This window comes from Amblyomma maculatum, chromosome 7 (assembly GCF_055883805.1).
Source record: "Amblyomma maculatum isolate TAMU_Amacu chromosome 7, ASM5588380v1, whole genome shotgun sequence".
NCBI lineage: Eukaryota > Metazoa > Arthropoda > Arachnida > Ixodida > Ixodidae > Amblyomma > Amblyomma maculatum.
Window position 1 is genome coordinate 53,113,823 of NC_139350.1, and position 7,418 is coordinate 53,121,240.

The 7,418-nt window shown below is 41.6% G+C and overlaps 1 long non-coding RNA gene across 1 annotated transcript; it reads right to left on the reverse strand.

The window, feature by feature from the left end:
- Window positions 1–515: 515 nt before the first annotated feature.
- Window positions 516–2,443, reverse strand: LOC146183210 (uncharacterized). The gene is made up of 4 exons (XR_014708479.1): window positions 2,349–2,443; window positions 2,131–2,228; window positions 1,838–2,048; window positions 516–820 (listed from the first exon to the last, which is right to left on the reverse strand). It is a non-coding gene; the product is annotated as an uncharacterized LOC146183210 (long non-coding RNA).
- Between the last annotated feature and the right edge of the window lie 4,975 nt (window positions 2,444–7,418).

The window sequence follows — 7,418 nt, forward strand, 5'->3', positions numbered from 1 at the left end:
CCAAAAAACTAAAAGGCAAGGAGCCAGAGACTAGTATAAAAGCAATGAAACCCACAGCCCACTCACACTTGCTTTGGCTTGCAGGCGGCCAAAAAATCCGCTACAGGAAAATAACTAAATGCAATTAAGGCTTTCACACCACACGTGAAGTAACATAAAATATGCAAAAGTTGTCTCCCCTATCTGGCAGAAACCAAAAAACTAATATTCAAGGAGCCAGTGACTAGAAATTCACAAGTAAACACATAACGCAATATCAAGTGGGCAGCAAAAATATCTTTTAGTTCAATAATGAAAATCGCAACCTAGACCCACAAGCAATAAAACAATTGCCATGAGAAAGTAGCTAAATGTAATTAACATCAACCACATCACATGGTTGAGCACAAAAAAAAAATGTTCAGGTAATCGCTGAAAGTGATGAACATTAACCACACCATAGGTGGAGCGACAAAAAAATCATGTTTTCATTTTTTTCCTTTAAGACAAACCAAAAAGCAAACGAAATAGCCACTGACTAGTACCTTACGCTGCACTGTGCTGCTGTGCAGACTTCTTATGAGGCACACACAGGAATGAAAAAACAGCAAAATATTGCAGTCACAGCCAAGAACTAAAAGGTTCAAGGAACTTTTGAAACCATTAAAAATAACCAAAATAAACACAGCATAGGTGGATGTCTCTCACTGCTTGTCTGTGATAAGGGGCTTTGCAGCAGAAACGTCTGAAAGTTTCGAAGCAAGGTGGCGACCAAACATCTTTAGCCGTTTTTTTGCGTCTTCATCTGATGACCCCGACGTAACAAAATGATGAAAAAAACCTGGGCAGGAAAGCAGTACAGTTACAGGTATAATTTTTCATGATGCAAGTGAATGTTATTTCTGGGCTGTGCTGCAGTCATATGTAACAATGCTACAGAGGAAAACAACAGGCCTGAAAGAATGTTAAAAAGACTGCGCTGTATATTCTTGCATTTTTTTCAGGTCATTTATTATATATTTTACTTTGCAAATAAATGTGTCAGTATTGAATACAACAAAATCTGGGGCATACTCAAGCACATACAACAGTAAAAGTTACGTCTCTCACAGCCTGAGTTGCTCTGGGACATTAAACCCCATAAACCAACCAAGAGCAATAAGTTGCATATCCTTGTATTCACTAGCAGGCATGAGCCCCACTGTGGTGGCGCAGTGGTTAGGGATGCTCGACTTCTGTGCCCAAGCATGAGGGATCGAATCCCAGCACAGCGGCCACTTAGTGGTGGAGGCGAAAGAAAAGGCATCCGTGTGCTGTGTGATGTCAGTGCACATTAAAGAACCCTAGGTGGTCAAAATTTCCAGAGCCCTCCACTATGGCACCTCTCATAGGCTGAGTTGCTTTGGGTCATAAACCAAACCAAATCAAACTGGCAGGCATGAATGACTCTGTGCACTTCCAAACAGTTTCAAATGTTGGAGAGCAGATGATGTGACAAAACGATGCACTTGTCTGTAGTTCAGCAAAAAATACTGAACATTTAAAGAAAACCACAGTGCCTCCAATGAAAGGTGCTACATTCAGTCTTATCAGCATCCCTCAGCTAAATAACAATTATATGTGCAAAAGGACACAAAGCCTATTTTGTAATTAAGAGTTTGATGTGGCTAATAAGCAACCCACCTTTCCATGATGTCAGCCTAGCTACAGCACTTTTATGAAGACATCTGCACATGCTGGAAGGCGCCACTAATACAGTAAAGGACCTATGTATTACTTTGGTAGTTTAAATTGCCATTGACATTTCATTTACTTTGTCTAATAAAATGATCAAGTAAGTGCAGTAAAATTGCTATACCTTTTAGTGCATCCAGTTTCTGTTTATCCAAAGGAGGCTTCGGTGGTGTTTTCGTCCTGTTAGATGGTTTCCCAGTCACGCTCCTATTGATAAGGCCAGCTGTTGAGAAGATTCGTGTAGCGGCATCTCTCACAAATGTGGAATCGTTTCTTGATCTCATTATTTCATTGAAGTCTGAAGTCGGCAAGCTTACATGCTGGCTTATGTAGACCTGGAAAAAGTTGCAGCCAACTTAGGAATACAAGTTGCTGACACAAGGCTTGACACAAGTAAAATGCAACAGTGTTGGTTACCTGGCCTTCACTTTCTTGAAAAAGTATTCGTTTGTTGTCCTCGCTGTTTCTCTGGCTTTGTGTAACTGCGACTTGAACACTTGGCGAAGGTGGTAGCTCTAACAGGTGAAAAAGAAAATCAGATTGGAGGGAAATGAATTAGCAGCATGGTGCTTTGACCATCCACATGACTCAAAACCATTAGAGTAACATGCACCAATTTCAAAAGTGCAAATCACCATGTCTGTCGGAGCACACGCTACTGGCATCCTCGGGGTTCACTTGCTTGATTTGCTGTGCAAATCCCTTTGGCTGCAGGCTGTCATGCCTCTGAGACACTAAGAAAAAAAAACATAGTGAAGGTCCACTGACCATAGAAGTAGCCAAATAATGACTGTTACCTGTGACTGATTTTTATGCAAAACATTACTGAATCGAAATACCTTTTGATGAATAAACAATGCAGTTTTAACCAATAAGAAAAATGCAATGAACAAGTTATCTCCAAAAGCTATAGGTATGAAAAACCCAACCCATAAAAAACAGTAAGAAACCCAAACGTGAGTTGCCTAGTACCTTTTCCAAGTGCAGGACTCCTTGTTTCTTCCACATGCAGTGGCACACAATCTGATGGTGGGTGGGACGTTGGGTGGCTATCTGAGAGGAAAATAGTCACACAAAAAAGAGATGTTGCATCTACATTTGGTATTAAACATCAAAGTACTGGACAATTTTTATGTATTATGTGTCTAAACTCATGTAAGCTCTCAAGGGAGATTTCTCTCCTTTAGCAAAGCCAGTGCCTCAAGCATAACAAGCGTACGTCATGAAAGGTCTTCACAGCTCAATACACCTACCGTTATTTCCTAAGTGCCTTAATAAATGTCCTTGTCGTTGCATGACACCAGACTGCATCATAACACTCAGAGCAATATTGTACTATGCATGCACTCTTGCCCAGTTTTCCATGCATAATGCTATGCTGACATGTGTGTCAACTGTCTGCAGTTTATACTTAACTGTGAAAGTGCCATACAATGCATTACATCATCCTTAAAACGCACATGAAAATTTTATTAGGTGCATATTTTGCACGAGAGCGTGCTGGGCTCATGCAAAAAAGCCGTTCCGGTACCGTAGAATTGTGGGGAAAACCTGGCATCGTTCCAAATGTGACAGAAAATATATGCACGTGATTTCATATAAAAATTATTAGACCACCGTTATTGGTGCAAAGTTTAAGGTGATGTCATACTATTTCACTTCCTATTTAGCATCCATCTCCTAGTAAAGTTGGAGTCTAGTTTTGCAACAGGGATTCAACCCAATGATATGTGTACCTCGAATTATATTCTGTTAATTGTAGGTTTAGATATCCACTGTGAACTGAGACAGATGCTGCACCTTCCTTCCCCTAAAACCAACTTAAAGAATATTTTAAAAATTCTCTGAATTTCCAGGCAGAGCTGAGGAACACTGCACTTTGAGCATCCAGTTTTTTTTTGTCTCACTAAAAGGCTTCGCGACTTGAGTGGTCGAGTCCGTAGGGGTTTTGTTAGAAAAGCAGTGAAAAAATTTGATCAGTGTATCTGCCCAATTTTACGTAGACTGATGATGGAAACCATGAGCAGCGAGCGACCTCAACGATTTCATGTCATTAGAAGTAATGTACTAAAAGCTAATATAAATCTCATCCACAGACACTAATTAGACATTTATTTAGTGCATAGTGGCATCCGTCTTAGTTTCCACACCCAAGGCTGTTATAGCACAGGAATGCAAGCCTCATCGACGAATGTTTTACTGGGCCGTGGTCACTGGTTCAACCAAGGAATTCAAAACACTGCAGCACCATCTTTTGGCAAGCACTAAAAGCACATCACATACTATGCAGAAGAAGTTTTTTTTATCTACGGGTGCACTGGAGAGAGCGTAAAATAGAATAAAACAAGGCATGCACTCTTGAAGGATTATGCAGTTAAGAAAATCAGTGACACTTTGCTGACATGTGGCCTCGTGGGGTACTACAGTGATAATTACATGTTGCAAGAGCCTTCTCTGGTTTCTGGAAGAGAACACTTTACATGATTTTCTATAGTATGCCTTATGACAAGTCTGCGAAAAAACTCATTACATATTTTGGTTAGTGTTGTGTCCCTCTGAAGGCATATCATGTCTACTCATAAGCTAAGCTTGACCATCCCCCTAATTTTCATACCAGTCCAATACACTACACATAACTAAACGATTTTAAATGTGCTAGCTTATAAAACCCCTCATGAGAAGGAAGGAAAGTTTAAAACACAGCGACACCTGCAATATCGCAGTTTACACCCACGCTCACAATGAAACAAGCTTATTACACCAAGGCTTCTTATTAGGTGCCTGAAAGAAATGCCACAGTGCTACGCTTGAGATTTTAGTAAAGGTTCCAAATGCAGCCCAACAATTCGAATTAATGCTTTCCGCTTTTCATTCGCATGAGCTAAACTTCCTGGCAGCCACGAAATATATGGGGTGAAAAACATCATATATATAACTTGCCTGTCAAAATTTTTTGCAGTCGAATGTTCAGCTCCCTAAGTAGGCCATTTTCTTTTTTCAATGTCCGATTTTCTTGCAAAAGTGCCTTGTTTTTTTCTCGAAGAGTTTTAACTTCCGAACGAGCCACTAGCTCGTCACTCGAGCTGCTGTCACTTTCCAGCAGTCTGCGTTGATGTTGCTTCATTCGTTTTGCAGGTGTACGCACTTTCGGACTGTCCTGCACCTGTTGCAGAGATTGTATATTAATTGGCCGCCAAGGCACAGTGCAGTCATTACTTACCATTTCGTCACTGCTTGACCCCGAGTCCATGATCGGTGGTACTGAGAACCGCTTGCGCTGCACTTTTAACTCCGCTTCTTCGCGAGTTTCTGGAAATTTTTAGAGAGCCATTAGCTTTTTAGCTATAAGGTGCAAGCCTCAGTAAAACTGCCCTCCCGATCACTATCCTTCTCAATGGAATATTGTACGTGACCCGCGGCTTTCGCACTACTGTAGGGCACTAACAGCCCTACGTTCGTTTCCCGCGAACAATAATACTTGAAGATAAAACATTAAAAATGTATAACATTCGCAGTAAAAAACGTGTTACACCGAGTGTATAAAATTGAATCACAATAACGTAAACAATAGCATGCATTATACATAGTTTGGTTTAAGACATTCAAAATACGTCGGCTGGTAAATGCCATAAACGTTTGCTGTCTGGCCTAGCGCACCATAGAGTACAAAGAAACTTACCGGATACTTCCAATATCTGTGCACCAAAATATCCGTCTTGCACTTTGTCAGACCACTTCACACTGTACACTTTCCCACGCACTAACTTCGAAAAGCCGTCAGGGTGAAAGTTCAGAATATCTTCAACGGGCACAATGTGCCTCTCCTTGTCATCAACAAACTTGACATAAGCATACATGCTTTGTCCTAATTACATGCCTCCCATCCACGGCGCTCCCGTCTAAACCCTTTGTTTCGATGTGGCGCGCAACTAGAATAGGGCCCATGTGGCGCGCAGTTAGAACAATGACTATAATGTTGGCGCGCTAAAATGAGCGGCTTCGGCTAGAACCAACAATGGCTAGCACCTACTTCCGCCATGCTAGTACTTTGTAAAACCCTAAATTAAATTAAAAAGAAATTAAATTAATTAAAAGCATTCTGAAAATTTGTAAGAAAAACGATGTACGAAAATCGTTTGCTTGTTTATTTGGATTTCTGACTGGTTTCGCAAGTGTCCTAGCCGAATTACATAAGCCTCCCTACAGTCTATTATTCTTCAAGGAATTTTTATTGCACGACGTAAGTCATTGCTTTCTAATTGTTTTCACTGTTGCTTCTACCAGAGCTTTCAACATCCCAAAATGCAGCCCAATCGCCATAAAGCAGTCGTAGAGAGTCGAGACGGGAACAGGCGGGAATCCAAGTGCCTGCTCAAAAGCACCGTGCGTGCTTGAAAGCCATTCCGGCATATTGCTGTGGTTGGAGCGCTGAACATTAAGTAGAACAGCATGTTCTGTAGTCTCTCTTCTTGCTGAAATACCGCACTTCGCCCCGCCAAAGCAACAAAGGGTTTACTGAGGTTAGATTTTTTTTATTGAATTACGACATTACTGTGAAAAGGCAAAGCGTTCAGTTAGGTAGCAATTAACATTGATGTACACACAATTTTACCATTGTTACAGGTTGGTAAATTCTTGTGCAGCGTCACTGTAGTTTTTAAACGATCACCTCCCAGCTTTTCTCAGCAGTGTGAAGAAACTTCATGGTGTTCATATCGCAATTGTGCGAAAGGTCCCGGAGTCGCTCGCATCAGTGCCTGCTCGCATGACATGATATGACAGCATGTTCAACGCGCACAGCCGAAAATTTTCTCAAGAGGGGCTTGAGCGCCGCAGCTAACCGAAACAAAGCCGGATGCTTCTGTTTCCACTCCTGTTGCTGTCCGCAGTCGAATTAGCGTGGTATAATGGCTTCTACTTCACAACCAAGTGCAATAGACGTCACCTCTGTGAACCGCCCGAAGAAGAGGAAGTTGTACCTTGAGCCGGACGCACTGTGTGGCATTCCAAGGACGACAAAATGGCGGAAGAAATCTCGGTTGTCCCAACTAGACGCGGATGTGAATAGTGCATCTGAGGCTACGATAACCCAGCAGGAGCAAGACTCATCTGAGATCTTCCTAGAACCCGCGGAGGACAGCGATGACTGCACGCCTGCCACAATGAATGATGGTAATAGGCTGGTCATAATTTATGTATGACCTGTTTGCTCACGAAAAAAAGATATCAGTCTGTTTAATTTGCCCTGGCAATATTCCAATAAAAAAGGATGAGAGTTGAAATATTTAAACCATCTGCAAATTCCTGCAGTCAAGCCTTAAACATTCTCTCAAAATTTAATGCCTGCCCGCGTTTCCATTTTATGTCGTCTGTTCACACCGGCTATTAACTTCAAGATTAAGTTGAACTCTCATCGCTGTGGAAGTTAGTACTTGTGTAACTAGTAAAATTTGGTGTCGGGACATTTTAAAAGGCCCGGCTCCCTTCCTAGGCAAATTTGTTTCCACGAAGCATGGGGCAAATGTAACACACTTTTTTTTTGTTCTAGGTTTTAGTGTGGTGGCAATTAGCACGTATGTTAACTGTTATTGGGCACACGTTAAGATGCTTTTTTTTTGTCAGATGCTGACTGGCTCACTGTTGAAAGCGACATTTCATCCAACCCGAACGCTGACAGCGACAGCGACAGCTCAGCTAGTGGCACT